We start from the raw sequence: 8,338 nt of genomic DNA, 5'->3' as shown, positions 1-8,338 counted from the left end.
GTAGGACCTAGAAGGGGAGGTGAGGAGGGGTCATCCCCCAGGTGTGCCTGTGGTGAGCCTCTGTGCTGAGCAGGTGCAGGGAGGGAGGTCCAGGTGCACACATCTGTGAAATAGGGGCAGCTGGCTGGGCTCCTTGACCTGCTCCAGAGCTTATTTTCTAGCCACTTCACCTGCAGAAGGCCCAGGTGGCTGTGGCCTCTAGGGTCCCTTGCAGTGAGCATGATGCCTGTCCTCAGCCCCTCTCTAGGCCTGGCGCTGTGCTCAGCACCGTCGTATGTGTGTGTGTGCGCACGCACGTGAATGTGTGCAGACATCATGAGGTGTGGTCTCTGCTCTTAGGCAGCTTGCCTTGTGGCTGAAATGAACCATCACCTGCATCAAGGGGTGGAAACACAAGGCCAGATGCAGTGGCCTTGTCTGGAGTCAGACGGTGGCTCCGTGACCTGGCTTCACTCCAGAACTACCTGGAGTTTCTAGTTGTGCAAATCCCAGGTCCCACCCAGATTATGAGTCCAGTTTTCTACAGGTGGAGTCCAGGAAGGTGTATTTTTAACACGATGGTACTGCTCATTCACCCAGCCCAGCCAGTGGTCTCTGCGTACCCAGGAACCGCTGACACAGAGCTTGTGCTCTCCATAAACGGGAGACAGAACCTTCACGGACGGGGGACGTGTAGCTTGGTCATGACAGGGTGTTTTGTATCAGCACAGACTGTGTTCAGGTGACATTAAGGACAAGTTCCTGCAGGCTAGCTGCCTGGACAGGGCTGGGTGGGGGTAGAAGTTAGAGAGGTCACAGAGGGGCTTCCTCCCGGCCGCCTCACCAGCTGCTTGATTTAGGGCTTGGCTCTGGGTCCTTCTGGGCCTGATTCTGAACCACAGGACTGGTGTGGCCTGCAGGCTCCTCCTGCCACAAGCTGTTCATGGTGCAGGGGGAGAACAGTGTCCACAGTTCCCCAGGCAGCAGCCGTGGATACCAGGCCCCCAGGAGTTGTTACTGAAGTTGCTGCTGGACAGCTCGCCTTTCACTGAGCTCCACATAGCACCCGTGGTGATGGGAGCCGGGTGGAGAGAGCCTGCCAGCCTGCGCATCAGCTCCCAACTGGGAGGGGCAGAGGGAGGAGGGGGTGGGGACCCCAGGCAGCAGGGCTCTGGGAGCAGTGGGGCCCAGGGTTCCAGGTGTGTCTGGCAGGCCCCTCCTTACTCTACCTCGCTCAGCCTCTGGATGGAGATGCTAGCCACAGTTGGGCTCTGCCCCTAACGGCTGCAGATGTGGCGGGTATGGGCTGCTGTCCTGTGGGGCCTCTGAACAGAGCCCAGGGCCTCTGCCAATCATGACTCCTTGCTTTCAGCTGGACCTACAAGCCCTGCAGGACAGAGACTGACAGTGTGCTGTCATCGCCATGAATAGGGTACGTGTCTATGGGATTCTCCTGGCACTGCTGTCCCCCAGAATGGTAGGGTGGCCTCTGTTCATTTCAAATCAGTCAGAGGTGGCTGAGCCTGAGCTGGCGTCTGACACGGAGCCTGGCTGGAGGAGGGAGGGCCCCGAAGAGCAGAATCACCGTGCACGGGAATCGTCATTCACTGGCTGGGATGCAGTTGCCAGCCAGGCCCTGAGCATCCCTCCTCAAACGAAGGTCTCATGACACCACCAGGACAGGTGGGGCCTCCACTCGGTGACCTGGGGGCTGCCTGTAGAAATGAGCATCCCTCCTCAAACAAAGGTCTCATGGCACCACCGGGACAGGTGGGGCCTCCACTCGGTGACCTGGGGGCTGCCTGTAGAAATGAGCATCCCTCCTCAAACAAAGGTCTCATGGCACCACCGGGACAGGTGGGGCCTCCACTCGGTGACCTGGGGGCTGCCTGTAGAAATGGAGACCTCTGATTTGTCTTTAGATACCCCAGAAAGATTTAGACCTTAAAAGCAATGACACACCCAGAAAGGCCTGGGCATATATGGTAAATGTTAGTATTTGAGAGTCTTGGCTTTTTCTTATACTATTCTGTCTTTAATTTTTACTTGTTATTAAGAAAGAGAGAGTGGGCACAGTGCACCTATAGTCTCAGCTACTCTGGAGGCTGAGCCAGGAGAATCACTGGAGCCCAAGAGTTTGAGTACAGCCTGGGCAACATTGCAAGATCCCATATCTAAAAAAAAGTAAGCAACCAAGAGAAGCAGCGGGGATTTTAGGAGGTGGTTCTGCAGAAACCAGTCCTTTACACCATCTTCAACAATCCTGGCTGTTGCTGAAGTAGACTAGGGGATTCCCTGAGGGGCAGCCCTATCTCATGCTGAGACCTCTGCATGCCTTGGGAGTGGAAATATTTGATGAGACTCCAAGGGGCCCTTGGGACCTTGGGCTATGAGGACCAGAAGGATTAACGGCCTATGCCCCTTCTCCCCTCTATAGATGGAAGTAAAGTTCTCAGTCAACTTCAACAGCAGAGAGTTCAACTTGAAGAGGATGCCGTCATTAAAACATGGGTCTTCGGAGTCAAGATTGCTGTGGTCATCAAGTGAGTGGGGAGGGGCTTGGGCTCATGCACTGAGGGTGCCTGTCCCTTCAGCTGTTTTTGCAGAAAAGAGCATGTGTGGGTCTCTCCTCTCTATGCGTGGCTGCCGCACGCACGGTGAGGTCAGGCCCCAGGGAACACGTGGTGTGTTCAGCTACCTCCTGTGTTTACTCAAAATCAGCTCAGGAATGTCCTTGCTGCCTTGCTCGGAAGCAGTAGGCTGGCTCCAGGAACTGCCTGAGTGCAGGGTTTTCTGCCCTCACTTGGAATTTGTCATGGTCCCAGGTTCCTGTTGAATGGCCGTAACCCCTGCCCCTTTGTCATGAGTCAGTTGCCAAGAGAAACTTGTTTGGTTTGAGAGCGGTTCTTGCAGACACAGACCACTTCCTCCGAGAATTCATTTGCTTCCCCAGGATGGAATCCGGCTGGGCCCCTGAACTTGTTGGTCATGTGGGCCGGGGCCTCCATCAATCATACCCTGAACTCCTTTCTGTGTCTAAACAGCACGCCCCACCCCCAACTGCACGGCAGCTCCACCCCCAGCTGCATGGCAGCCACTTGCGTAGCACTCTGGGAGGGCTCTGGGCATGAGCAGCGAGGACTCCAGCAGCAGCTCCCCCAAATAAGCACTGCTAATGAGGGTGGCTTGAGAAGCAGCTTTGATGTGCTCCTAAATCCAGTTGCAAAACAAAGCTAAAGTTAAGGCCTCAGCACAGCACTCTGTTCTAACTTTGAAGTATTCTTACTCTAGTGTCCTGTGTGGTGGTATGGAATTGTTCATTGCTAAGGCTCAGAGGAGTAAAGCACTTAGCAGCGCAGGACACAGCACTGGTGCTGAGGCAACCCTTCATTCATTCGTCGGATGTGTGTTAAGGCCCAGGCCCAGGGCAGGGGTCAGGGATTCTCCTCTCACACAGCACGCAGGTGGCAGGACCAATACCGGGTCTGATCTCCCAGCTGGGGGCACAGGCTGCTAACCCCAGGCCTGGAATCTGTCAGATGCCCTTCCTGTGCTGACTTTACTTAGACAGGCCTCCTGACCTTGCCCCAAAGAACATGTGTGACTTGCAGGGGTTCTGGCTGCTTGAAAGGTCCTGAGAAAGTACATGCAATGAGGACTGAGCTTGCAGAGGGAAAACAGGCATGCAGAAGGCTCTGTGTGCAGCCCCACACCTAGTCACCTTAACCACCATCCTCACTCCACCTCCATAGAGCAGGTCTCCTGTGTGTGGCCCAAGCAGGGCTGTCAGGACACTGAGAACATTCCCTCCTGCTGCAGGAGAGAGAGGTCCAAGGTGCCCTACATCGTGCACCAGTGTGTGGAGGAGATCGAGCTCCAAGGCATGGAGGAGGTGGGCATGTACCGTGTGTCCGGAGTGGCCATGGACATCCAGGCACTGAAGGCAGCCTTCAACATCAGTCAGTGTTGGCCTGGCGAGGACAGGATGGAGGTGTGGGAGGTGGTGTCCGCGATGAGATCTCAGAGTGCTCCATGGTCCGGGCATGTCACATTCTTCTCTGTGTCTTTTCTTCATTTACTGTGTTGCTATTTTTAAAAAAGAGAAGACAAGAATTATAGAAATAGCTTCTGTAGAAGCCAGTTTTTAAACCATCCTAGCCATACATGCCACTTGCTGGGGTGAACCAGGGGCTTCTGCGGGGCCTTGGCCTTCCTGACTTGTGGGTGGACAGGAGGTGGAAGCCCAGGACTCAGTGTGGTCTGTCCGCTGCCCTGTGTGAGGATGTGGTGGGCAGAGGACACTGATGGGACCCAGCTCAGGCCGGGGCTGCAGCATCTCCGCCTCCATTTCACCAACTCTCTCAGGCTATGAAAGACATGGACCCGCCTCAAGTGCCAGAGGAGGACACAGAGGCCCCAGAGGGTCCTTTCCAGCATCTTCAAAGCAACAGGATTTTGTGCCTGCAGACCCTTCTTTGGGGCACACACCACTGACCCTGACCAGGACCCCTAGAATGCCCATCACCCCTGGGTGGGCCTGTGGTAGTTTCAGCTCCCTCTGGGGGCCCAGAATAGATCTGGCCTGCAGTGAGGACATAAGCACCAGTGGCCCATTGGGTCCAAAGGAAGACATTGGTTCAAACACTGAAACCAGATTCTCCCACAGCCTTCCTGCCATCAGAAGACACTGGTGCAGGGGTGGTTGCTACGTACAGGGCAGAGTCACCCAATTCCTATGCAGGCACTGCATCCTGCTGTGCTGGCTTCCTCCTGGCCATCACATTGGGCCAAGCAGGGGAGAGGAATGGGAATGCTCACGCACCCCCATCAACTCTGCAGACACAGAGCTACGCACAGCTCTTGGGAGGGGTCAGATGAGCTGCTCAAAGCTGGGGAGGGACCCACACAGTGGTCAGCATGGCAGGGACGGTGCTTTAGCCAAGGCAGGGATGGTGGGAGACTCACTTGGGATCCTGAAGGAGGCCGCTGCATATCCGTGCTCTTTCCAGATAACAAGGACGTGTCGGTGATGATGAGCGAGATGGACGTGAACGCCATCGCAGGCACGCTGAAGCTGTACTTCCGTGAGCTGCCCGAGCCCCTCTTCACTGATGAGTTCTACCCCAACTTCGCCGAGGGCATCGGTGAGCACTGGAGGCCTTGGCCTCATGGGAGACATCTCCTCCACGTGCACTGCTGCCCTTGGAGGCTGTGAAAAGTGAGGTGTGGGAACCCGAGCTGTGCCCCCTCTGCCATGGTCGGTGTTTTAACCCAACCTCAGAAAACGGGACCAAAATCAAGCCTGTCCTGGTAGACCTTGCCCATCCCCACAGGGCTCCCCATCCCTATTCCTCAAGGAGACCAAGAGGGTGAAATGGTCATCACTGCTGTGCTGTGGGGTTCTAAAATCTGCTGTCCTCCTTCCTGCAGAACAGGTGCTCTAGCCATGCATGGGTCCTGGCCCAGTCCAGCATGGGTTCAAACATGGTCTGACCCTTAGTCAACCTGCAGGCTGATGTCTAAAGCAGGTGCTGGTGCATGTGGCACCTGTAGCCTCCACATCACCCTTAGGGCAGGTCTGCCTCCCAGGCCCATGCACAGAGGACCTGCAGGTGTCCCTGTGGTGTCCAGGACAATGAGGGGGTCTCTGCGTACTTGGTGGGGCTGGAGCCCTCCCACTTCCCACCTCTTTGTGTCCCTCACTCCCCTGTTTCATTCCACGCCGAGCCTCCCCTGCGTTGGGCTCCCCTGGGGAGGGGGTGGTGGCGGGAGTTGCCCAAGGGCAGTTCTGCCCATGAGCGGCTGCTCTCGCAGCTCCTCCTGTTGCTGTTCACCAGGTACTGCTGATCCCTGTGAGGTGGAGAAAAGGCGTTCAGGTGGCTCATACCCCACACCAGCGCCCCTCACAGGGTCCTCACTGGGGGCCAGAGCTGTGGGACTGAGGATGATGACAAGCCTGGGCTGTGCAGGGACACGAGCCCCAGGCGCTCCACGTAACCACCTCAGGAGAAGTCTCTGGTTTGTTGTGACCCTGCGGAGTAACCCACCGCCTTCTCCAGCTCTTTCAGACCCAGTTACAAAGGAGAGCTGCATACTCAACCTGCTGCTGTCCCTGCCGGAGGCCAACCTGCTCACCTTCCTTTTCCTTCTGGACCACCTGGAAAGGTAGCCCAGCTCTCCCACGGCTGCGGGGGCCTCCGGGTCCCCAGGCCGCGTGGTGCCCCTCTGCTACTCCTAGACCCCCAGCACCGAGGACCTTTTCCCCTGACCTCTGTCTGCAGTCACTCACTGCCTTTAGGGACTAGTGTCACTGCCACCCCCCCCCAGCCTCTCATCTTTGCCACCCTCCTCACTTTACACTGTGGTCTTAACAAAGAGCTCAGAGCTTTGGCCCTGGCCAGCAGTGCACTTGGACCCCCCTCTTCCCTCCCAGTCACATCAAGGAGACCTCCCCACCAGCCCGGAGCTGGCCCTTTGTGCTGGGCCACTGAAATCCAGCAGTACCAGGGCTGGAGTCAGCCTGCAGCACAGCCAGGGTCGAGGTCACTCCCTTCCTGAGGACTCCAGCGTGGCACAGCCCCTCTGCCTCTCTCCTGGTGGTGGCATTGAAACAGCACCCTCTGCTTCGGTCCTCTACAGGGTGGCAGAGAAGGAGGCAGTCAATAAGATGTCCCTGCACAACTTTGCCACAGTCTTTGGCCCCACGCTACTCTAGCCCTCTGTGAAGGAAAGCAAGCTACCTGCCAACCCCAGCCAGCCCATCACCATGACCGACAGCTGGTCCTTGGAGGTCATGTCCCAGGTATGGGAAGAACAGGTTCCAGCCCATGCCACCCCAGCCTGACAGAGGTGGCCTCTGCCTGCCCCACCCCCGGTCCTGACCATCTTTCTACTTGCATTGTATGTTGTGGTGGCTGAGATTCAGAGAGAGGGACTTGCCTAGGTCTGCATGGATGGGAGTGATGGCGGGGGGCCCAGGCCACCTCCTGGTCCTGCTGGTGCACCTTGCTGGGGGCTTAAAACCACCTCAAGTGTTTGGGTGTGGTGGCTCATGCCTGTAATCCCAGCACTTTGGGAGCCCGAGGCAGGATAACTGAACCCCGGTGTTTGAGAACAGTCTGGGCAATGTAGCAAACCCCATCTCTAGAAAAAATACAAAGAAAAATTAGCCAGGCATTGTGGCACACACCTGTAGTCCTAGCTACCTGGGAGGCTGACACAGGAGGATCGCTTGAGCCCGGGAGTTAGAGGCTGCAGAGATCCATGATGGAGCCACTGTACTCCAGCCTGGGGGATAGAGCAAGGCCCTGTGCATCTCTGAAATAAACCCCCCCCCCAAGTCATGTCTTGTCAGGACCCCACCCCACCCCCGTCTCACTGTAAGGGGTTCATGACACCAGCAGGGGTTTCCAGCACCTGAGGTGGACTTGGAGGCTTAGGCCCCACAGACCTCCCCACCAGCTGCTGTGAGCCCCACTCTGAGCCGCTCTCCTCTTCCCCACTCTGCCCGGGCAGGTCCAGGTGCTGCTGTACTTCCTGCAGCTGGAGGCCATCCCTGCCCTGGACAGCAAGAGACAGAGCATTCCCTTCTCCACTGAAGTCTAAAGGCCCCAGTCCATCTCTAGGAGGCGGACAGACGGCCTGGAAACTTCTGGCTAATAGGGCCATCTGTAGAGTGGGAACCAAACCTTCCTGAGGTGTCCTTGGGCCACCCCCCCAAGTGTCGGGTCATCTGCCAAGAGACAGTGACCTAAAGCAGAAGGACATTTGGCCTGGGTAGATCCCACCCAGGTCTGAGAGCTCCAGGCTGGCCTCAGACTGTGGTTTTTCCATGTGGCCACCTGAGGGCGCCCCAAGCCAGTGTATCTGAGTCCAGGCCTGGCCCTGGGAGACAGAGTGAAGGGAGTGGTTTTTATGAGCTTAATTTATAGAGTTTAAAAGGTTTCTACTGGATCACTTGTCAAGATGCTCCCTCTCCGGGGAGAAGGGAACGTGACCGGATTCCCACACTGTTGTATCTTTTTTTTTTTGAGACAGTCTCGCTCTGTCGCCCGGGCTGGAGTGCAGTGGCCAGATCTCAGCTCAATGCAAGCTCTGCCTCCTGGGTTTATGCCATTCTCCTGCCTCAGCCTCCCGAGTAGCTGGGACTATAGGCACCCGTCACCTCGCCTGGCTCATTTTTTGTATTTTTTAGTAGAGACGGGGTTTCACCGGGTTAGCCAGGATGGTCTCGATCTCCTGACCTTGTGATCCACCCGTCTCGGCCTCCCAAAGTGCTGGGATTACAGGCTTGAGCCACTGCGCCCGGCCTCACTGTTGTATCTTGAATAAACGCTGCTGCTTCATCCTGTGGGGCCAT

The 8,338-nt window shown here is 56.7% G+C and overlaps 1 pseudogene; it reads left to right on the top strand.

Annotated features, from left to right (window-relative positions):
* Window positions 1-1,237: 1,237 nt before the first annotated feature.
* Window positions 1,238-7,983, top strand: LOC104672520 (annotated as a pseudogene).
* Window positions 7,984-8,338: the final 355 nt, after the last annotated feature.

The sequence above is a fragment of the Rhinopithecus roxellana genome, chromosome 13, assembly GCF_007565055.1.
Source record: "Rhinopithecus roxellana isolate Shanxi Qingling chromosome 13, ASM756505v1, whole genome shotgun sequence".
Lineage (NCBI taxonomy): Eukaryota > Metazoa > Chordata > Mammalia > Primates > Cercopithecidae > Rhinopithecus > Rhinopithecus roxellana.
This window is presented reverse-complemented; position numbering and strand designations above follow the sequence as displayed.